Here is a 25,713-nt window from a genome sequence, read left to right on the forward strand (position 1 = left end):
CTGTAGGTCACATCCACAGAACTTTCTTCCCAAAGAGTCAGTAATCAGTCTGCCAACCTCTGTGGGGCCTCCTGTGAGGAGCATCAATGAAAAGGTTTCAGTGTGTTTGTACAGTAAAAGTTAACACTTGTCCACTTGAAACAGAACTTGGCGAATATGGTGTAAAAGTTAGAGAAGAACTTTCAGGCATAGCTGGAAAGAATAACAAAAGGTTATGATACCTCCTTCTAGCTTCACTGCAGAGCTGTATTCACTATTGAAGCCATTCATTTTTATATCTGTGCATCAGCCTACGAAGCCATTCAGTGTGGTTGAAGGCTGAACTGCCTCCTGACGCATGCATCTTTAAAGGCAAGTGATAAAAGTAATTGAAATTGAGCGCTGTTGCCCACAACTCGGGCTATAATTGACTCACTGCACATCACGCCAAACACAGCTCATACAATTTGCAGCAGACGCCTTCGATCGTAATTTCAAATCCATCTCATTTCCGTCAGTCAGAAATCAAGCCAGGTGAGTGTATTATGCTTGTTCTTTCACCATGCAAAGTCCCCTCCAAAGCTCTCCCCATTGTTGAAAGAGATGCAACCTAATGCAGTACGTGAAAGGTGTTATACAAAAGTTTCAAAAAGCTGGCAGGAGGAGACGTTGGTGGTTTCAATCTGAAGTCAAAACCTTGTTCTGTATCGAAAAAACTTATTAAAAATTGGCATTTACAGTGTCTGAAAAGAAAAAGGTTTTTTAACTTGATAAATTTTCAGGCAGTTTCCCTGAAGAGGAGCCTATTGACACAGTGAGATTATGGAGACAAAAATGGTCAAACAGCATTCTTTATATTTTTCAGGAAACACTTTATATTCCTGTCTGATCAGGCCACACTTGAGTGAATATTATATGTAATCAATTATTAATTCCTAACCAAAAAAAGTGTAAATGTTATCCACAGTATGAGTGGAGAACCTTAAAAAAATCCCTCTGTATTACCTCTAAAACTCTTTGAATGTTCCAATGCACCAAAGCTTATCATTGTTTTCACAGTCACTTTATAGACATGTGAATCCATAATCATCATAAACTGCAGCATGAATCATTAAATACATGAGAAGAAAGAGTTACCTGTGACTTGTGGAGCTGAGATCAACAGCTGAGGATATTTCACAGCAAATCGGTCCAAGAGACCATCAAACCATTTAAAGTGTTTTACAGTTGTATTAAAATGGACAGAGTTAATGGTTGGTGAGAACGCCACATTAGGACACTTTATAGATAAGTTAACTTAGTAAATCAGTGCAATTAAAGTCAACATTAAAACTGGAGCCAGGCTATCCAAGCAGTGCTATTTCTTATTTCTCGTTTTACTGCAGGTTCTCCCTATAAAGCAAAGGGGAATTTGACTCCTCTTTGTTGAGATAACAACAGAAAGCACATCTTATTGTATATCTTTCTTCCTGTGTGTGTGTGTGTGTGTGTGTGTGTGTGTGTGTGTGTGTGTGTGTGTGTGTGTGTACTTGCTTGCCTCTTGTAAATGGCACATTTGATATACAAGCATGATGAATTACCTGAGATTTGCAGATTTGCAGATGTATGGTCTGGTCATCACTCTGCTTTAATCAGGGGTAGATTGTTTTTGTATTGTTTTGACATTTTCTGCTTGCATGACCTTTCCTAAACTAATCACAGTGGTACAACACTAAAAACTGCTTTAAGGTTTGTTAAATTGCCAAATGGCAGAAACAAAAAAAACCTTAATGGTTTGAAAATTGTTTCAGGCTTTTTTTTGTTGAATTGTTTGGTTGCTGTGACCCATTGGCTCTTTACTCTGGATTCACAGCTCCTTGTGTCCACAAGTGTGAATGTGTAATGCATGTTAAGTGTGTATGTGTGTGTTTTAATGATCATTTCATCTGTGTGGAGGGTTATCGTAAAACACACAAACACAAAGTTTCCTTCAGGAAGTTAGCAAAGTTGGTAAGTGCTGTCACCCGTAAATTAACTTCAGGTTTATGCAAACCTAGATCTAAAATGGACTCCAGGAAAAGCAACCGTGCATGAAAAGACAGAGAAACCCAAGAACAGCCAGATCTGAGGATAATTAGACCTGATCCAAAATGCGGTCAACCCGAACAGACCCTAAGACAAACAGAACAAAAACATTGGCGGCAGCAACATAATGTGCTATTAATTAATTTTCTCAGTTAACAAGCAGCTGTAGTAGAAAAGAGCAGCAATATAAAAAACAGAAATGTCCTAAGATTGAATGCAAAGACATGGACAATTCAGAGACAAATTATTATACATAAGTGAGGCCTAGGTCCACCTATTTTCACCTCCTATGCCAACAATACAACAGTCTGTGGCCAACTGGGCAATAGACAAATACACAAAAGAAAATGTTCTGAATAATTTATTTAATATCTGTTAATCTAATTCCAAAAAACTGTTATTTAACAGCATAAATCTTTCAGACTGCTGATTTTCCTAAAATAAGCTCAGAACAGAGTTCTGGTGAGCTGTGAAGTTCACCTGAGTGTTTTGAACTGTGTCCAAGTCGGGTCCTGGGTTGTGTCTCAGTTCCTCAGACTTCTGATGCAGACTCTGATGGATAAAAAGTGATCGTCAAGCTTACTTCAGCCTGTTGTCTGAACTTCACTGCAGTGATGAGTTTTCCTGTTTTCTTTTGTTTGTTTTGTTTCTTTTTTCCTCTGCTTTGCAACGTGCTGCTCAGATTAATTACTGCAAAGCAAACTACAGTCTCTGATCAATCAAACACCTGCTGAGCTGAATTAGAAAGATCCTGATGGATCTCAGCTCATTATCAGTGTAGTTGCCATAAGACAGTTTAAAATGTCGCTTCACTCATTACACACATAGCTTTTTCTGTGTAGCACCACTGCTTGTTTTCCTTGATGTGTAATAAACGATATAGTATTTTATGAAAACATAATAATTAGTTGTGATGTGAGGAGAGCTGCTCTTTATTTCAAGGGAGGCAGTGAGCCTCCACTACAAAAAGCTCCAGGAAACTGTGCTGTGTTCACTGTGGTTGGAGATGCTTTCAGTCAGTGATGGATTGATAACTAAAGTGTTTAGTCTCTCTGATACCTGCATCTTTTTGTTAAGCATTGATTCTCATGGAGTGGTATTAGTATAAACTAAATATATTTTGCACCAATATACATATTATTCTGTCTGTATCCTGCCATGGTCCAACCTTTCTACAGCATTATCACCATCCACTGTCAAAGGAGAGATTTAGCTCTCACCTAGCAACAATCTTCAAACTTCTCAATAGGTGTGTAAGAAATTGCGAACTAAATACAAATAATGGAAACGCGTGATTTCGAGAAAAATGTCACAAAAAGAATGTAGACGCTCACATGAGGTCGTTTTTCAGACTATTCGACAAAGCAATATTTCACAAAATCGAAATGGAAACACTTTTTTCACATTCAAGTCATGGCACCCCAGGGAGCCAGTTCCAGCGGAGAGGCAGGGTGCTGGAAATCCTTCTTCAGGTTTAACTGGAATATCATGAGAGGAGAAAACCCAACTTTATTCGCATAACATCACTCGATGGCAAAACAAAACCACTCGCGTTTGTTGTTTTGTCAACCTTTGTAAAACATCGTTTCTATTTTGTGCAAAACTGCTAATGACAGGAAGCTTGACTACTATGGTGGACCTTCCTTAATTTTGTTAGAATTTGTCTAAAACACAACTTCAACACAACTTTCCACAGCAACAGTGCCATCGTAGCTGTAGCCCCTGAGACGCTGCAGAGGACAGCAACGTGCAGGAGACTCCAGATTTCAGCTTTAATTGAACAATCAGCAGTTAACAGTGACCAGGACTGAATGATCATCACAATCAGATGCAACAGATGAATCTTGATTGTTCTGCTGTCGGGATTTACGAGGAAAATGAGTCTATAAAATTCACACATAGATTTAATTCTTTCTGTCTTCCATTTCAGATTTAAAGTAGATGTTACTGGTTTCTCAGATGAAGTTTGACATTATTTCACCACAAACCTTTGAATGAAAATACTATACATGTACAGTGTATTTGCTAAAAGCACTCAGTGATCTGTCCTGTGACAGGACGTCCTAACCTTTAAATAAAAAAAAAAAAAAGTGACTTTGTAAGCAACACAACAACAGCATGATAAAAGATCATTATGCCATGCATAGTTATATTTATGCAAAAGTGAATTCCCTCCTGTTTGATGTGGACAGTGTTTTGACCTTCAGTGCCCTTTAGTCGGGCATAGAGTTCTGTTAGAAGCCATAGCGAACACACACACACACACACACACACAGAGCGTGTCGCTGGAGAGGAGCACTGATCTTCTGCATGAGCAGAGATGGTTATGCAATGGTCTCGCCACAGCAGGTGCAACATACTGACAGTGGCGTGTTGTGCGATGTGAGGAGGGAGAGGCAGACAGCCAGGGCTATTTTTAAAGCCACTATCAGAGCCATCACTAAGGTCTTCTCACTTGCAGCATCACTCTATGTGCTTGCAGACTTCTAGGAGGGCTCTTTAAGTTTTCTTTGCACTGCTGTAGTTCCAGTGGTGAGCGAGGATGATGAAAATAAAATGCATATAGATGAATATTTGAAAAGAAGCGTACCTTGATGAAAAGGGACATGCAGGGCGAGAGCTGCCAGGGATGAATCATTTTTAAGTTTCAAGTCTTGCTCTGAGGAGAGGGACAAGATTATACTGAGTGAATACTGTGCCTGAGATATTATTGTTATATGATGCCACATATTAAATAGTCAGGAACCATTTGTTCTAGGCATACTGTCTCCGCTGCAGGATCCTTTGGTGTATTAAGCCTATCAAGCATCTGTACATGCTGAATTTAACCATCCTCTCTCTACGTAGCCAAAAGCAAATCAATCATCTCAATGAGTTATTAGCATTCAGCTTTCCTTTTGTGCAACAGAGCAGCTGATTTACTCCTGTGTCCATGTCGTGACCCAGTAGCGACTTAAGCATCCAGCATTGAATATCATGATCAGTTACTCAGTGGGTGAACCTATGCACCACTGGCTTCTCAATCTGAGCCTAGCTTTAGTTAATCTAACCTTGGTTACCTCATGCACTGCAAGCAAGCAACTGTGGCTAAGGACCCACTACTTTACACCCAACACCGAATTCAATTAACTGCCCAGCTGGAAAATGAGTGTTTGGGGAAATAAAGCACAGAACAAAGAGGCAAAGGAAACAGCGACATTACTATAGATGATGTGGTGGAGCACATTTGTTATGATTTGCTGGAGCAAAGCAACTGGCAGAGTAAATGTTTTGCAACAGGAGGTGTTCAGGGCATTTGGTTATAATGTGAAAAAGTCAGAGAACAACAACATAATGTAATTCAGTATGAGAATGAAAATACCTTCTGAAGTCTTAACAAAGTAGACAAATAAAAGAAGATTAAAATAAAGGGATACACAATTATGTCGAGTCAGTGCCTCTAGGCAACAATATGTCCAGTTTAATAAGATTGTTGTATCTCATTAGGATATTATGCATCTAGGACCATTCACAAACAAAAGAAAAACATTTCAATAACACAATTGGGCTACAAAAAGGTATTGCCTAGATATGTCTACAGGGGAGGGGGATAATGCAGTACTACTTATCAGTATAGACATCTATTTCACAAAGCTATCTGTTGTATCTGTATTCAGATTCATACCCACTGTGGGAAAGGTCTAGGCATGCTGCTTTAAAAAAAAAAGGATGTAATGTTATAGGCTCCGCATGAAAATAAAGTTGGTTTTAGCAGCTGATCTACTCCTGTAATGTTTTTATGAACAAAAGAAATTGAGAATTTTTTTTTTTTTTTTATTATTAACAAAAATATCAAAACCTTTTTCGGACGTTTTGCTTTCAGTTTGGAGGCGTTCTGTATCCAGCTCTGCCAAACAAATCTGCTGAAGACTGATTAAAAGTCACTGAGGGTGAACCTCACTGAATGTCTGAACTTTGAATTTCAAAATATCTGCACCTCCCTGTTTTCAGCCTACAGCTCATTTGTTTATAATTTGATAAATCATTATCTGCATCAGTCATGCTGCTTTGGCTCTTTACACTGTACAGGAAAAGCTGTGTTCTACTGTAAACATTTCAGATGCATTTACCGTTTTAAAGCCCAAGGTGATGTTACTTAATTGCTTGTTTGTCCAACCAACACCTACCTAAAGAGATTCAGACAAAGACGAGCAGCAAGTAGGAAAAAAGTTGTTGATTGTCGTTCTGACAATCAGCTAATCAATTGACAAATCATTTCAACTCTAACATGCTTACATCTCCACTGCAGGGGTGGAGAGTCTACTCTACTGATCCACTTTTATAAACTCATCCCCACTGCAGACAGCCAAACACACAGCCCTACAGCTATTAATTAAATGACACACCTTAGGGACTAAAAACAAGCTCTGTCCTGACAGTGCAAGTGATGTATATTACTACTGTATGAGACATCCAACAACATCAGTGGCTGCAGGTGCTTCTCTTCTCTTTTCTTCTCTCTTCTTGTATGTTTCAGCAGGTTTTATCTTGTGGAGGTGTGGTAATGAAACAGGAGTGAAGTCGTTTCGAGTAAAACTGTTGATAGTAACACTGAAAGCCGAGACTGCAACACGATTCCTCTGAGGGTTGTGTGACAGTCGCTAGAAGCTGGGGACAAACAGTTGTAAAGAATGCTCATAAGAAGAAATACACTCAGAAATCGAAACTCTTCTTCCTATTTCCTACCCAGTCTTATGGGTTTTCTCTCTCCTGAACCTCAGAGTTTTGGAAGGGCAACCAACTGTGGGCTTTTCATTGTAACCTCATGGGACGATAATGCCTCTATTTCGTCTGAACACTTCAGAAAATCTAAAAATCTCCCTCCCTCTGTCCTCTCTCAGTCTGTCTCTCCCTTTTCTCTTATCTGTCTTCTTGCCCTCATGGTTGACCAAAAGAAAATCTGCTACTGCCAGAGGAACCATCCTAGCTTGTCCCAAAGCAATTACAAGCCTGGCTATTTCTTACCCTCAGCTAAACATATTGCAGACTGATATTGCATGACTTTCTTCTCCTGCTTCTTCTGCCCAAAGATAACAGTGAAAAGTACACTCATACTGCAGCGAAATTGTCTGGGGAACTTCTCAAAGACTTTGCCTCTGAAGTTAAGCCTGTGGAAAACCTCCCTTTGATTGCAGTTTGAAATTAAGAGCCCTAACTTGCAGTCTGTGTGGACAATGAGATGAAAATCAGACTGCACTAGTAATGGGAAAGTTAATAGGATTGCAGCAGTGACTATAACCCAAACATACACTTTATTACATAAATGTGCTGGCAGCTTTATATTCTCTGACCTTGTAACATTTTTGAAACGCCTCTAAATGGCACATGTCTGAAGTCAGTGTCCAGTGTCAATATGTTTACACTGACACTGGACCAAAGATGGATCAGTACTCGCTCCTCGTGATGAATCCACAGAGAATTATCACCAGACTCTGTAGTTCCACTCAGCCCCCTAAAGCATTTTAGCATCTTTCAGCTCATTATTTTGTTTTTTACAACCCACAAATGTACTGTTTTGGTTCATTTACACCGCTTTCATCAGACAGACACACACAGTGGGGCATTTAGCAGTTACTAGCCAGCATTACCCATAGCAGGTGGTGGAGAGTTAAGATGAAAGTGCATACAGTACTTGCACCAGGTGGCCAGAAACATGACTCCAAATTAATGCTAATGTTTCTTCATCTGCTGGATGTTTAAATGGGCAACTGTTTGTTAACATGCTTATCACATCAGAGTGTTAGTTATGTGCTGACAATAACTGTGTTTCTTGCATGTCCAGGTGGCCAAAAAAATCTGTTCTTGCAGCTTAAACATAATTTCTGTAGCAGCACAGAGCTGAGTAATAAGGGATACATGTGTTATGTAATCATGTCATGTATTGTCTATTGTCCACAAAGATAATAAAATCAGTTTAATATGCTAGCAGCTCTGTCAGGCTATAGCTACATGCTAACATTAATGTGCTAACATGTTGACAGTGCTAACGTACTAATGTGTAGCAGGTATAATGTTTAACATTTTCACCATCTTAATTTATTGTGTTGGCAAAATTTGCTAATTCGCACTAAACACAAAGTACAGCTGAGGCTGATGGGAATGTTATTAGTTTTGCTGCTCATCAGTTTAATCATGAATCAAAATGTTGGGCATATTGAAGTTTTGACTTGATAATGGCACTAAATGAAAGGTCAGGGGACTGCCAAAGTTATTTTAATTCATCCTGAGGAAGACATAACCCTGTGTAACAAATTTTATGGCAGTCCATCCAGTAGTAGTAAGTAGGTAGTAAGTTTCACTATAAAAACGAATAATACAGATCACTGAAGCCAGCATGTTTCATTCTATAGGGACTGTGAATGTGTGTTTAAACTTTCATAGCAATAGTGGTTGAGATACGCATCAGTCTGGACCAAAGTAGTACTGCCATCCCAACAGCCATGCTGCTAGCATGGCTAAAACACTTGGTGTTTGCACAGCCTTCTTTTTCTCACAGTGCAGGGCAAAAGAGTAATTTTACCCATTTTCAGCAATACAAACTCCTGAGAGCATGAATAACCAGCAGAATACACAATACATATAACACAAGAGCAAATACATTAGAAATTAAAGAGTTAATAACCTAACATCTTATCATTTTAACTATTCTTGGGTGCTGTTTGACTGTATAAAGTAGGCAGCAGAAGTCTATAACTTATCTAATGACAATAATAATCTAATGATTGTTGAGAGAATTTGTTAGACTAGTTTGAAGCAGGGGTGATGATGGTCAGTTAAGTTACAGAAGTTATTTTCATCCAACTGCAAAATAGGTTTTATTTTCCTACAGTGGTGCAGCCTGTGAAAAAAACCTAAAACGCTCATCCTCCTGCGTATCATTTCCTCCTGTGTACCAGGTGTCAAATATCATACAAGTATTGCAGCTCTATCTGTAACGATCTTGTCACGTTTGAATATACAGTAGCTGTTACAGAACATCATATGAAAGCCTAAAAGACGGGTACATTGAACTGGAAATAAAACATATTCCATTTCTGAAAAGAGTTTATTTCACTGTCACGGAGATGTAGAGCGATGCTGGAATGTGGTAAAACATCCTTTTGCTCAAACAAACAGTGAAAGACACTCGGTCTGCTCCGCCGTTCATTACAGACTGTGTATCAAATTCACATGAAGGTCAGCTGACACCGTCTTTTTTCATTTTCTCTGTGACTAAACAAACCCACTGTTTTTCTCCTGTTTCTCGCTACCAGGTGCTGACTTATTGTTCAGGAAGACAGTTTCCCCCCTGGGGGGACCGGGTCAGCTGCTGTGCCGAGCCTGCGAGTATGAAAATGGAGGTGACAGGATGTTGATGAGGAGGCCCGAAGCGTTACCTCCAACCGTCGTGCCCTGGAGTGCTCCACTCTGCCAGCCGGTAATGAACCAGTGAGGCTGCGCTCCGCTCACCTGTCACCCAGTCACCAAGTCACTCCTTACCAACCACATTTTCACCCCAGAGACAGACAGGAACAGACAAACACACAAACACAACACATGCACACACACACACCCACACACAGTGTTCAGTATTCAGTATTAACCATCAGATGTTGTTGTTTATTTGCAGACAAATGACAACACATTTTGTATGCTACCTGAGTCTGCCCAACTGATTATATAAAAGTACATGCATTTAAAATAAAAGTGGGGAAATATGGAGTCAGTAAAGAGAACAAAACAGTTGAGTGAGTGAGAAGTGAAGTGAGAAAGCAGTGGATAAATACTGATGAAAAGTAAGTATGGGCAAATATTTGACTGCAGGTGTGGTTAAGTTGTAGAGGTAGATGAAGTGTGTGTGTGTGTGTGTGTGTGTGTGTGTGTGTGTGTGTGTGTGTGTGTGTGTGTGTGTGTGTGTGTGTGTGTGTGTGTGTGTGTCTGTGTCTGTGTCTGTGTCTGTGTGAAAAGGGTGCGCGCGCACGCTTTTCCTTGCCACCTCTCTGAGCTCCTGTGCCCAGCAGACTGGATCTCTCTCTCCTCTTTCTCAATCCCTCAAACCCACTGATGGAGAACACAACCTCGATATGTAAGCTGAAGGAGGATTTTCACTCTCACTCCATCCCTCTTCCTCAGTATTTTCTCTCTCTCATTCCAATTTCTGGTGAGCCATAAAAACCTTAAATAATTCCCATAGAGTAGCAAAGAGGGAGGAGTTATTTCAGGTGCCCATGGTTCTGGAAGAAAACGCCCTGGTTCATTTCCTTGCATAAATAATGTTAGTTGGAGCTTCTCAAAGGGCCTTGATGGACAGGAAATTCACACACATGCACACACACACTGTAGGTCCTGGCCTGTGTATATACTGATATATGGAGAGATGTCAGGTAGGACTTCCAAGGAGCATTTCTTTCTCCCCCAAGAGAAACCATAAAGAATATAAGCATTTTCTGATTCTGTGCACATATTGGCAGTACAACAAGTTTGCCAGTTCCTCCCAAAAAGCATATATCCCTTAAATGAATGGTTTCGGTGACATATGACAAAATAATGTTGACTCAGGCTCCATTTAATTGGCAATTTCCAAAACATCTGTCCTGTCATAACAGATACTTGTACATCATATCAAGGAAGATTGTAACTAATATCTCTGTTCAAGATGATCTTCATCATCATACTTAAAGCAGTGTCATGCACCCTTCACGTTTACCTCTGAGAGACAATGGTTACTTTATTTACTTATTCAATTATTTATCTGGATCCCCATCAGCTGTCACTCATGTAATGGTTACTCTTCCGGGGGTTCATATTGAAAAATAACTACAACAAATCCATGAAATTATAGAAATTATTTAAATCAAAAGCAAATACAAATAAGATTACATGCGCTTTTAGGCAAGAACATATATTTAAATACATATCACAATTACATATGAAACAGGTAATAAAATAAAACAAACAAAACAAATTAAGTCTTAAGTCTATTTATGATTGATTGAAGGTAAAATGTAAATTCATAGTGTTTAATATGTCTCTCCCATTTAGCAGCTTTATTCTGCTGTCTAGGCCAGATAGTCTCTGCCTTCCTACAATTTCCCTCTTTCATTCTTCTGTATTATAACACCAGACTCTCATATTTGCTGTATTACTATCAAGGTCTGCTTGAAGCCACATTATTTTATCAGCATGGTTGCTCCTGGCAGCACTTTCTCCCACCATGCAGCGATGATGAAGGACTGTGTGCAGGGAACAACTTTTGGCTCTGGAGGAAATATTTGCCTTTCCATAAAACATTTTGTCCAGACAAAGTGAAATGGAATATAAATTAACAAACACTCTGAGATGCAAAATATGACTGGGAGTTGATTTAGTTTCATCTCAAGAACAGTCTAGCTCACCGTCTGTATGATTTACCACAGCACTATATCTGTATTCCATCAGCTAGGATAATTGAAACGTATTCTAATTAAAACATTACTCATCAATCAAAGGCAATCCACCCAACAATAAAATTGATGAAATACCATTGTTGTATATTAGTGTCTTTCATAGAGGTTGTGTGTCGTAAATAACATTACACTGTGTTATAATTCCTGAACCGTTTTGACAAAAAAGAAATTAAAGTTAAAGTACACCCTCTCTGCCTCGTCCACGTTCATACGGTTTGGACTCAGCGATGCAAAGGTGTCGTATAACTTATTTATTGCGACCGTTTTATTAACAGCAAACGCAGCTGCATCTGTAGCAGTGACATGGACTTCAGCTCAGGGCCGTAGTGTCTCCCTATATGGCAATATGTGGCACTAAAATGGAAAACAATACATGCATTGGGAACCAGGCCAGGCAGCGGGCTCAGTGGAACCAAAGGTCGTTGTTTTTCAATAAATCAGTGGAGGCAGTTGCAGGGATGATTGTATAGGCTGGCGGCCATAGTGGAGCTATTACTTATCCCCCCTGTCAGTGTACTGGGTCCAGTCATTGTGCTCAGACCAGCAGGGGGTCACACAGTAGAGCAGGAAGCTTAGAAACATACATTATAATGCCCTCATGCACATGTGCAAAATGCATTCTTGTGTATGCGTATAAATAGGACAAAACTGCCAGTTACCACTGTGGATATTTGCAGTAGTCAGTGTGTGTGAGTGACTCCCGTCAGTTGGCTGTAGTTCCTCCTGACCGTATAATGCCGTAGCTAATCTGCAGTGAGCCTGTGGTGTCATTAGTCCTGTCATTTGTCACTCTCCTAGCAGCTCATACCTTCACATATTCATCAGTGACTCTCTAACAATAGCGTAGGTGATTTGCAATCATAATGCAATTATGAGGCTGTCTTGGTGTGATTAAAATTTAATATTCCACTGCTGGACAAGGCTGCAAAAGGCTGTTTTAACAATGCTGACAGCAGAAAATCCCAGAGAGGATGTTGTTGCACCTTTGACTGGAAGGAAGAAAAAGAAATCACAGGAGAGAGGAAATTAATAAATAGGCATCAGGCAGAGATGAGGGGGAATTAACCTACAAGTGGGGCAGTTGTCTTCCAATACTTTGACTCCCCATGTGCCCGCTCACTCCGTGTCAGCTGTCCTTCATGGGGATCTGCGCCATGAGGCTGTGAAGTCAAGGTCATTCCTGCTACATCAGAGTGATTCAGGACCAATAAACCCAACACCTGAGTGCCCTCTTATTGAACCCAACTCAACTGGGAGGCAGAACTTTTGTTTTCCACTTGACGATTTTCAAAACCGTTCAAAGCTCCCTGGACACTGCCAACAATATATAAAGTAAAGCACTCAAACAGCACTCTGTTGGTATGCAGGACCTATGTCTGCAATCCTCCAGTCAGTTTTTTTATTTGTTATGTTTTTGCTGATTGATTTAACTACAGAAGCTCATGTCAATATTTGATCTTTACATGCACAGCACTTCAATTTATTATTTCTACATTAATGACTTATAAAATTTATATGGACATTACAGAATCCCATCTCTGAAATGTATGTTGTTACAGGTGTTGCAATGATCATTGAGTTGATTTTGTTGTTTGACAGAAAGCTACAGAACAACCAATCGTTTATTTATCAGGCCAAATGTCAACAGTTAATTGGGTCCAGCTTCTCCAATATGAGGATTTGCTGCTTTTCTGTGTTATACATCCTGGCAAATTTAATATCATTGTGTTGGTTGGACAAAACAAGCAATTTGAAGAGGTCACCTTGGCCATCTGGGATCTTGTGATGGGCATTTTCATCATGTTGACATTTTAATGACTAAAGGATCAATTGGAAACAGATTATAGCTTTTGACTGCTTAAAATGAAGCCATCTCTACTTGCAAGTCATCATCACAGGATTCATGTATCTATACATGACAGTGGTTCCACCAAAGACTGATTGTCTCTACAAATATTAAAAATAAATGAAGACGTGAGCAAAGATTACAAACAACAGGATATATATATATATATATATATATATATATATATATATATATATGTATATATATACGTATATATATATATATATATGTATATATATACGTATATATATATATATATATATATATATATATATATATATATATATATATATATATATAGTATATATGTATATATGTATATATATATATATATATATATATATATATGTATATATGTATATATATATATGTATGTGTGTGTGTATACACAGTATATGGATGATTTCAAAAATAATGCAATAGTTTTTATTTATCAATTAACTATACAAAGTACAGCAAAGAGAATCAATATTGATATTTGGTTTTAAAGCAGCACCAGTTCTCCTTGGTACAGAGTTCAAAGCCTCTTTGAGAACTTGCCACAGTTGTTCTGTCTCATCATGTAATCCCAGACTGACTCCATGGTGTTGAGAACAGGGCTCTGTGGGGACCACACATCCATTGCAGGACTCCTTGTCCTTCTTGTGTCTGAGGACAGTTCTTTATGACTATGGCTGTATATTTCGGATTGTTGTTGTGCTGAAGAATGAATTTGAGACTGATCAGAGTTTGTGGAAACTTATCTGAGTAACAACATTTTTGGATTCTGATGGATATTATACAAACACACTCGTTAATCATCAAAGGATTAGATTGTAGTTTACCAGACGCAGACTTTAAAGGGAAACAACAGCCATTACTGTACAGTTGTGCTAAATCAAAATAAGTAGAACTGTGTATTTTATACCAGAAGTGATGTAAGTAAAGATGCTATTTTTGGCTTTAAACTAAATGACTCATATATATAGACAACCACTTGACTGATGGTGTAGAGAAACACAGGATATCTCATCTCCACGCACACATACTCAAGTTTGATTAAAAACTAGTGTTCATGGTGCTGCAGAGTAATAAATATGCTGAACCGCAGGTTCACTAACTCATTTGGAAACTTTTAGTAACAATCCATCACCAAGCAGAGTTACAGTGTGTCACTTTAAACAGCAGCACTCACAAATAAAATACAAAGAAAAAATTCTTCGTGTCTTCCGGGGCATCGGAGCATGTTAATGAATGTGGTGCCAGCATCTTTTTTTTTATTTATTTATTTATTTTTTTTTATTATAACATTACAACCTTAAAATAGATGCTGTTAGCAAATGTTATCACATCCATCAAAACAAAAACAACACTGCTCTATAATACAGTATACACATACAGATTGAAAATGTATCCCGAGGACACAGGGTGAGGAAAACCTTCATTACTTCTGGAGCTCAAACTATCTTTGTCTCTATTTTAATATACTGGGTTTGTCCCAGAATCTATAAAAATAGATCTCTCTAATATTTATTTTACATTAAAAGAATTAATTCAATTCACTGAATGAATTTCATCACAGAAAATCAATATAGTGATCTGATGAAAGCTTGTTCATAAAAAATGGGCAGACTGAGGTCATCGTGTTCTGACATTTATTTTTATTTTGGAGTGCCTTTTTTGAAGTGAGCCCCTGTTAACCTGCCCTGAATGTCAAGAGTCTGTCTCTGTTCTCTGTAACTGCTTTATAATTAAGTTACAGTAAGAGAAGAACTATAATGATTCATATTGGACAGGAAAAACATGTAGAAAAGCCATGTTTATATTAGGTATAAGTCCAAATAAGTGTAGCCCCTGACAACTTGAGTTGGTCATAGACCTGATCCTTTTTTGTTTTGTTCTTTCCTTTAAGTGAGGAGTTAAAAATGTGCCCTTTAGTGGTTAGCTTTGGGGTTTGACAAGCTGACCATGTACAGTAATCATAATGTCCCTTACTTCCTGTCATCTCTTCCTACGATTGACCTGCTAATAAAGATATATTGTAAAATACCCCCAAAATGTAATTTTACCACAATATTACATTTACCTCCCATAGGGATGATTATGACAGACAACTTAAGAAACAGTGTGATGTAAGCTCACGGTATGTGGGCTAAATCAGCCACAATGCATGACACTGAAGTAACTTGATCAATTACTGAGTCATACAATCTTGACAGATTTAATGACTGTAAATTAATGTGATGGAGGTGCAAATATACATACAGGACATTAACAGTATTTCCATCGGAGATCAGGATAATTGGTCGTTATATAGTGTCACAGCGTTTCTGACACTAACTCACTGTCCCTGGTGGGGATATTGGCAAAAGTTTTACTGCAACACAATGTGCACCTGTGTATGTAGCAATTTACAGGTTGAACAAGTGCCCATTTTGAAGCTAAGATTCATCCAGTGGTGGAAATAAATTTAAAAACAGGGACAGAGTGACTTCTACTCTGCTCAATGACAAACTTGGATCGCCTCTTTCTTCTCCACTTCTTGCATGAATCTTTTCTACCTCTGTAAGCTTTCTCAGGGGAGGCGGGATTGAAGTGAGAGGCAGGCGCGCTTTACCTCTGCTGTCGGATGTGGTTTCAAGATGCAGCCTTTGTGATCTGCGGTACTCTCTCCTCCCACACAAGACACTGACGCTTCACCTTGACTTTTAAAGGGGACACGTCAGCAGCAGCAGTGACAGCAGACAGTCCTCAGTCCTCTGCTGCAGTGAGGAGGGAGATCAATGTTGAGACTAATGATGCTGTGCATTAACTGACTCTTTAAATAGATGGAAAAGGGAGGCAGTAAAAGGTGGTGATAAAGGTATCACATAACTTCTGGCCAGACAGTCAGAATTAAGCAGTTAAAAGTGTAGAACAAATAGTGTGGAAACCTTACTTCTGTGTGGCCAAGTACTGTTTTCCATAGATTTGGTTGGCCCATTAAGAGGAAGTTATTCATGCTCCAGTATAGAATCATATTTTAGACAACTGTGTGCTGCGAGCTTTGTGGCAACAGGTTCAGAAACGTCCGTTCCTGTTTTAATATGACATGCACCAAGCGAGATCCGTTTTTCCAGTTTGATGGGTAAGAAATTTCCCTCTAATGCTCCAGTGGCTGAATTGGAGCAAATCTCTGCAGTCAGGTGCCAAAATCAGTTGGAAAACCTTAACAGGGCAGTGGGTGCTGTTGAAGCAACAGAATAATGTGAATTGTTTTGAGAGGTTCAGCAGTGACACATGGGTGTAATGTGCAGGTGTCCATTTGACCATGAAGGGCATGTTAAGGTAGAATTACTGTGAAATTTACATTTTTCTGTATTGTTGAGTTTCTTTTAAGCCAGGAAAACTTATATTAGACATCCCAGAAAAGCTGTCCTCCATTTAAAAAAAAAACCAACCAACAAACAAACAAACAAACAAAAAAACATAACCATAAACAGCTTATAACAACCTTTAGATACATATAGCATATAGACGTGTGAGACAGCATCAGTGACAAAAGCCTATGACAGGAGCAAAGGAGGAGTTGGTGATGGTGTTATACAGTGATAAAGTCCATAAAGGGAAGAGATCTATTGTTTGTATCCACCTGGTAAGTCTAATGTTCATTCTCCTTTTATCTCAGTTTTGGTTTCCACCAACTCTTGAGAAAACCATCAGCCTGTTTAGCTGCTAGATGTAACGCTATGTTCACCAACTAGTCACTAACAGTTACGTTGTAGTGCTTTTTCACTGAAAACATCTGTCTGCTGCAGCTGGAAACAAGGCTGAAGAGAGCAAACAATAATATTGCAGACCATGAAACTAAATGAGTTGAAAAATACTAAAATGCTCTTTTGAGCTGAGGATTTAGGTGATGAATCTGTTATGAAATTTGACTTTACAGAGTCATATGATCAATTGTTAATATAAAATATTGATTTTAGAAGCCTTAGGGAAAATAAAATGTATCTACTGATAAATGGTAGAGTTTAAACAGACTGTAATAATGTTATTGTAGGAAAACAAGACCACAGCACCGCCCTGTTATTGAAGTGAGTCCCATACCTAAGACCTGATGTCACCCCATTCAGCTCTACAATGAGGAGGTGAGGACTGACACTCTTATGTACATACGTGCAGCCACTCAAACTTACAGACACACACAGAGACACGTATTCATAGACAGACAGACCTACAGACAGGTGAGATCAAAGCCTGAGCAGCTGGTGGTCTCCCTCCTCTGGAGACAGGCAGATGGCATGCCATTAATTAAGCAGAAACCACAGTGGACTCAGCCCACCTGAGCTTAACCGTCTCCCTGCCGCCCTTAAATAGAGACTTCTGTGAGGAAACTCTCTCTCTCTCTCTCTCTCTCTCTCTCTCTCTCTCTCTCTCTCTCTCTCTCTCTCTCTCACTCACTCACTCACTCACTCACTCACTCACTCACTCACTCACTCACTCACTCACTCACACACACACACACACACACACACACACACACACACACACACACACACACACACACTCACGCACTCACGCACTCACACACTCTCACACACTCTCTCTCTCACACACACAGGAAATAAAAGACAGTATTTTATCCAGCTGTAAAGCACAATAGCCACTTGCAATTCAGACGGCATAACTGAAAATAAAGCTAGAAAATTTAAACAGCATTGCCAAGAATGAATTAACTGATAACCGAATAAATGAATTAAATGATTTCTTAATGCCGTGCCTCAGTGTAAGCGTGAAATATTAATATGCTTGAATGCGATCCAAGCCCCAAAGTAATGATTATTTTGGATTCCAAAGGAACATTTTAATATCCATCTTTGAAATTATGTTCACTTAAAATTGTATAGTCAACCCCCACACTGTGTTTGATTGTCTGTTACAACCAATAAGTTGCCAATTGTGTTTGGTAAATTCATTCCCACTTAGACCAGTTTTGGGAGTATTACTGCATATAACCGATACTATCCAAACAGCAAAAAAAAAGAATCCCTTTTGAGTTGAGTGTAAACACACTGTATGTTAAAAGCAAAGCTGGTGCCTCAGTTCACTTGGTGATTCATCTTTTATTGTCATAACGGAGAAATTCCACGAGGCAACTCCACAGGACTTTTTGCATTTTACTTTAAAATTTAAAGTGTTTCTGCCATGACAATGCAATTTGGACAAAAATGCAGCAAATCGTTGGTAACTAAGTTGAGGTGATTGATGCATTTTACTCCTAGCTGCCGTGGTTTAGTATTTAAGATAATGAGATAGTCATGTTTTCAATAATGCTTTTTATTTTTTGTAAGAAAAGTGTAATCTAGTTCAGGCACTACTTCACTTTAACTGCAATATAGTGTATATCCAATTATAGTTTTTTTTATATGATTATTATCATACTAAAGCTGATTCAAACTTAAATCTCAAATGATGACATTTCATGTAGTCTGACCAATAATCTACTTTTGAAGAAAAAATTGACAATTGACAATGCTAGACAGCTGATGAGAACAACCTGGAACACAGCATCATAGATATGGTAAAAAATAAAAAGGGAGAAGGGTTATGTTTGTGAAATCAAGCTATGCATTCAGGATTCACCTGTGTAGTGTGTACTGAATGCGAATGAACTTCACTGTGTCAAAACTGTCAAGCTCTTGCAGATTTCTATGTAAACAATGTAAACAATGATTACTTTTGCATCATCTTTGTATATGAAACTCTGCCTGCAATCCAGGAGTAGACATTTAAGCTGATGTATCAGTACATGTTAGTAGCAGTTATAAAGTCATAACCTTGCTCGAAAAGTGCAGGTTTTGACATTGTATTTCCAGTGGTGACAGCTGCTGTGTTCTTTCAGGCAGCTGTACTGTATGCTGACTTTCTCCCAGGTTATACAGCAAAAGCTGAACTCAATTCAATGTTGACCTGAGCTCAGCTCCACAGCACACATCCAGTAGGATTGAGACCTCAGCAGGAGGCAGAACATATAGCAGCCACAACTTTACTGCAGGAAAAGTTCATTTTTGTGAATCTCTGAGTTCACAGGACTTGAATAAACAGCATGGACGGTGAAGATACCAGGTGAGAAAATTAATATTGTGATGTGTTGCATTGTGATATTGTCAGTGGCATCCTAGTTTTGCAGTTGTTTTCTGTTGCTCTTTATTCTGCCCACGAGCTCATGCAAACCATTTACTCCCCCGTGTCTGGTCTGAAACTGCCTTTGGACACTTGTGCTAAAGTTCTTGTTTTTTCAACAAGCTCCTTCTACTCTGCTGCTGATGATACTGCTCCTACTCTCCAGGCCTTATGTGCAGTGTAGTGGTGCCAGGTGAAGTGGGGACACTCTTAATTTATGCCCAAAATTATTTTTTATAGTAGCCCATCCAGCAAAGGATAAACGATAGACTGTATATAAAAATGGACGTAGACTCTCTACGTTCTGGAAAGTAGATGCGGAATTGTCTTAAATCAAATGACCTTTAGGGGGCAACTCCACTCGTTGCAAAATGAAGTCCGATTCTGTAGAAGTCTATGGGAAAATGGTCCTACTTCTCACTTGGTTTAGTCATTGTCTCTTAAATTCTGATGTTTGGCATCAGGGAGTAAGGATCATTATGAAATAAACCTTAGCCCCAGAAGAGATGCAGATTTTGCACTCTGGCCCCCAGGGTTTAGGATGACACAACTACATAATTATGCATTTTGAGTGAACTATTCCTTATTCATCAGTCCATCCACACATAAACATTTGACAACTATTGTAGTAGTTTGTTTCATAAACTGTCTCTTGGAACAGCTGATTTGCAACAGAAAGTGTAGACCAGAGTGTGCCCCCATTATATATTGTCAAGGGGCAGTTTACAAATATTACTGGTCCTTCACAGGCCTAATGCATGAATATAAGATATATTCATGATGAGGCAAACATGATGTTTCAATCAGAGATTAGCTTTGTTGTGTTGTGTTTTGACAGCTGATTTAAGAATAAAATATTTCATAGCTGAGTTTGACAATTCTCAATATATGTTCACAAACCAACTTTAGGGAAGCAAAGGTTGTACAGGTGCTGGTAACAGATCACTGACTGTACTTTTAAACCCAGAGCGTTTCAAGAAATGGTTATCTCCAAAATGAAAATTCAGTCATAATCTGTATCAAAGTAACCTCTTAGGGTGTGCAGTGACTTATAAACCAATAGGATGGCATGATCCACCCTAGTCTGCCTCTGATTGGCTTACCCTGATATTCTTACCATAAACAATCACCACTCTTTGTGTGTAAACCTAACCAACCCAACCAACAAGGTTGGGTTATTCCTTTGTCATCCTAGGGGGAAAAACTGGCTTGCAGCACACTACTGAATGATGTGCATCAGAGAGTATGTATGCAAGGCCAACTGAAAAATAATTGGATATACACCTTATACATGCATATACCCTGCACCTGCTACTGCTTATGCAGTACGCCCATTTTTTCCTTCCAATCCATTTCCCTTTTTTTTCCTCTTACCTACCATTTGCTATTGCTACTTACAATAATATTAAAAAGTTCTCAGTTCACAAAGCCTATTATAAATTTATCAAAGTTAGGAACATTTTTCTGCATTTTATTTTTAACATGACAAGCTCACATCTGCCACAGATAATGGATTAAAAAATTAAGTTATGTACAGTGTTAACAAGCCTCCATCTAGCTCAACCAATCAATCAATGTTTGATTGAAAGACCACTGATGTTTTGTCATTATGTTATTAACATATTAAAGGGCATTTGTTACAATCAATCACAAACCATCTGAATTATGTATTACTAATCTGGATGATGATTTATCCTCATGAAACACAAACTTTCACATAACTATGTAATATGAAAGAAGATGTAATATGTAGCAACATGACCAGCTGATCCTGGTGCTGTATGGAAGACCTGATCTAATTATCAGGTGCTATCCTTCATGATGTACATTATCTTGTGATACAGGTTGGATATTTGCTCAAATACAGGCACTGCTGTCACGTTCGACAATGCAATTCCATGTAGACAGGACGTTAAAAGACAAAAGGTCCTTGTTGCTTAAACATAAGATCACTGGTATTTTATAAGCCCCACCTCCAACCATCATCCATCTGTTGGCTCTGATTACAATGTAGGGAAGTTTATTATTTTCATTCTCCAATCTGGTCCTTTCCATGTGCTCTACATAAACACAATAGATGTATCCTGCATGAATTGACTGACTGAAATAAAGTGCAAGTAAAGAGCTACTTGAGGAAAATAATGTTAGGATACATTTTTGGAGAAATTCTTCTCAAGGCTGGGTCAGATTGAGTTGTTGTTGCTATATTTAGCATCCTGTGACGACCACTTACCGCGGGCTTAAGTCTTGTCGGTGCATGCTACAACCTATCAGCTATCCTGCTGGAGGAGAACACTGCAGTGAGCCCCTCCACCTGCCTGGGAGCTCCTGCATTGGATTCCCCGCAGACCAAGCCAGTCGCCGCCCCCTCGGTTACCTGCAGAAGCCTGTCTCCTCGTGTCAGCTCAGAGCTGTGCAGCCCAGCTTGAAGGCTTCATCCCTGGATTCCCAATAAGAGGATGGCAGTTTGTATGTGTGCACATCTATCAGGTTGGTGTACAGGCTCCTGTCAGGCAGTAAACAATTTGTCAGGTGGCGCTGAGTCTGGATGATGTCAGGCTGGAGTGCATGTGAGAGCAAAGGCCAAGACATGACTGAGCTGTTTTTGTTATCAGTGAAAACAGTGTGTTTGATTTTTGTCATATTTGAATAGTGAAAACATTTATTACTTATCCACATAATTTATTTATTTCATGGTCCAAAGAAACTGGGGAACAATTTCAATTAATAAAATATGGTAATTCCAGTATTTATATAATGAATTAACAAAACACAGCTCACAGCTAACTTCTGCTGCTTCCAAAAAATTGTATATATTAGCCAATTATTATCTGTCATGAAATCCTCCTTTAAATCACATCAAGTCAGTGATTTGAGCTGTCTGGAGTTCTCTGATTGCCAGCACTTAATGAAACACTACAAAATAATGGTGACTCCTTAAATGAGGCAACGTGGGAAAGAAAGACAGAAAAAACATAGGAATGAACCAGGAACAAATGAACTCTTAAAATGAACAGTAATTAGTTCTGCTGAACTCGGCTCCCTGTGGCCTTGATGGAGCCAGCCGCACACATTGATTCTGCCAGAAGATGTGGCGAGAGCTCCCAAAAGGCTGTGGGGCTCTGAATGCTGCTGTTCTGTCATTGCTATCACATCACAAGCGTTCCCTTAGTCCCTGTCCAATTAGAGGCCACCGTGGGCCCAAACCTCAAATGGTGTTGCAGAACCAGTGGCTGGAGCAATGGCGTAACTACGTTGCAGCCGATGCACCACATTGGGTCCCAGTAGCTGTCAGTGGCCCGTCACACTTACTGATAGATACAAAGAAAGGCCTGCTGGGAAATCCTAATTTGTCCAATGAGCTCGCTCCCTGTCATTTCAGACAATTTGCATGAGTGGATTTTTTTCTCAACCTTTTAGCAAGAATCTCTAAAGAAAGTCTTTAGCTAATGGATGACTCAGTTAGCAGCATAGTGTTTAACAAGCCCAAACAAACAAGCAGCGCTCAGAAGAGGAAGGTTAGAAGAGAACAGAAGGAGTTTACGGCTGAACTGACAATATTAGATAACTTTTTTACGAAAGCTAACATTAGCTGGATTTGCTATAGTCTCAGTAGAGAACAGCAGATCTGCTTTTTTAGGGAGCTCTCAATGAGTCCAAGCGGCAACAAGCATCCTCCTAAGTACTTATCCCTCTTTAATAAACACATACATCAATATTAAGTCCTAATGAAGTCAAAAAGCGAAGTGGAGGATGAATGAGGTAGCTGATGCCAACTACTTAAACCAATGCAGTGCTTCATTTAATAATCACATAACCTTAGAGAAAGGTCTAGGTCCGAAACTAAATGTTGTTATTTACTATTGTTTAATCTGCAGATTATTTTCTTGATTTAACTGATTAATGTAGTGAAAGATATCCATCACAATTTCCCAGAGCCCAAGGTGACATCTTCAGATTGGTTGCTTTGTCCAAATCGAACTCCAAACCTAAAAAGTATTCAATTTATTAGCACATACGAAAAAGAAGTACTCACATTTGAAAGGCTGGAACCACAGAATGTTTTAGCATTTCTGCTTGAAAAATGACTCAGACAAAGATGCTGGCATTTATATTTCTGTTTTGACTAACTTACTAAATGTTTTAGTTTACATGTCCTGTAATTAATACTTATCTAGGAGGTTTCACTGAAGGAACTGTATAATTTGGCATTAATCACATGGAAACACACAGAGCTTGTAAACACCTGTTTGCAAAGGAAACTCCTTAAAACAATTCCTAATATCTTTGAGACTGGAAAAGAAACTGAAAGAAATCCATGTAAACCTAAGTAAATATGAATTCATTTGTTAGAAACTTTATTCTACACATTTGTTGAATTGGCCTGAATTGAATTGGCCTACACAACTTACAACCACACAGACAAATTGACTTGACAGACTAAAAAATGTTACTTTGGGAAAAGCTAAGTTATGCCACTGGTGAGGTAAAAGTGAACAAATTTAACCTCCATTTTCCCTATTATTACTACTAAATAACACATCTTTTCAGGAACCTTCCCAAGAAATGACAGTTGGATATCAGTTCCTTTCTGAGAAATTATTTGGAAACTATGGGACTGCATCAACTTTTAAAAACAGCACAACAATACACCAACTTAAAGGGCAAAAATCAATCAGACATGGCAGCAGGGATCCAAAATAATCCAACGGTGTGTACATTCTGTGCACAAATACAGAAATGTAGATGTAAGTCAAATCTGATGGGCAAACTGTCTCGCATGGCATGACCTTTTAATGTTAAGACACAGTCATTCACATTCCAGTGCTAAATGTCACCAAATGTCACATTAAGGCTTCTGTATTCTGTCGGGTCATGGGCGGAGATGTGAAATATGATTAAAAACAAAAAAGGCCTGATACTGTGTCACAGCATGGTTCTTCCTGCAATCGGTCTCCCTGCTGCAGACAACATTAAGAGCAAAACTGTCAGGTTGCTTGAATCTAAAACTGTGGTTTAGCCAATTAGGACTCTGGAATGCTGAGAACTGTGGGGAGATGTTTAAGGAATCAATAGCAAGCTAATTTCATGCAGGGCACAGAGCATGGAGCCAAGCCTGGTGATTATGTTTGGGAACACTGAGGTAAATAAGAGTGTTTACCCGTTTATTTATACATCTCAAAAACCAAATTCCTGGCTAGGAACACAGTGGCATTATACACTTTAATTGAAAGACTTGACAAATAGGCTGTCCACATTCACAAGCTTAGCATTGATTCAGAGAGAACAGGAATGGGACTGAAGCATTACTGCAAAACCATTCTCAAGAAAAAGTCTTGAGTTGAGAGTGGGCTTTTGCGGTCTATTCACAGTCGAATCAGGTTTGCTGTGCAGCCTCTTCGATGAGACCTTGGCTTCAGAGCCTCAGATGTTTTCACACTCCAACACCAGCCAAGAATCTCAAGTGATCATGAAACACATTTTGATTGACAGTGTTTTGTCATTCCATCACTTTGCATTTATACCTCAAAACAAGGAGGAGAAACACGTCAGGTCAGCTGAAAAGAAACTGGGAGCTGTAATGTAGGACAAGAGAATTTAGAATCCACAAATGGTAACTGAGGCTGATGGGGTAAAAAGGTAGAAGGCCATTCCCTCTGGGTCCAAAACTACTTGACGAAGCTTTGCTTTTCAATGTCATGAAACTGTCAAGGTTAATACATACATGTACCATAATATGCAATATAATACTTATACTCAAACCAAAAGTAGCCTCTGTTAATTAAAGCTGTTAATTATTCAGACTTTGTTCTAGGAGTAAAAATTGGTGTCAAAATAACACAACAGTATGTAAAGTGACTGTTTAAAAAAACATAACTACATCTTTACTGCAAAGGCAGCTACCCAAGTCATCAGCCACGTTTTCCCCACTGCATTAAAAGATGTATGAAAATCAACTTTACACAGCCCCACAGAGACCAAATATGCGGTGTCTGAACTGCCAGAACATAGATTTCCACGGCCTTCGTCCATCAAAGAACACAAAGTTTTAAAACTTAAGCAAATGTTTTCTTGCTGGAATTAGCTTAGGAGTTTTACAACACTACAAGGAGCTGTTGTGAAGGCAAAGGTTGGCCCACATTATTAGATACTTGAGAACAGCATATTGTGTCTAGTGTCAGGTTTTGTGATTATTTTGTGTTACCAAAACAATAC

At 38.9% G+C, this 25,713-nt stretch overlaps 1 long non-coding RNA gene across 1 annotated transcript in view; it reads left to right on the plus strand.

The window, feature by feature from the left end:
• LOC139637127 (uncharacterized) overlaps positions 1-25,713 on the plus strand; it is a 123,415-nt gene that overhangs the window by 67,961 nt on the left and 29,741 nt on the right. The window contains exons 2-3 of the long non-coding RNA XR_011694537.1: positions 9,336-9,499; positions 17,375-17,462. This is a non-coding gene — a long non-coding RNA (uncharacterized lncRNA). The remainder of the gene's footprint in view (positions 1-9,335; positions 9,500-17,374; positions 17,463-25,713) is intronic.

Source organism: Trachinotus anak, unplaced genomic scaffold, assembly GCF_046630095.1.
Source record: "Trachinotus anak isolate AG129_WGS33_773 ecotype Australia unplaced genomic scaffold, CSIRO_AGI_Tana_v1 ptg000019l, whole genome shotgun sequence".
NCBI lineage: Eukaryota > Metazoa > Chordata > Actinopteri > Carangiformes > Carangidae > Trachinotus > Trachinotus anak.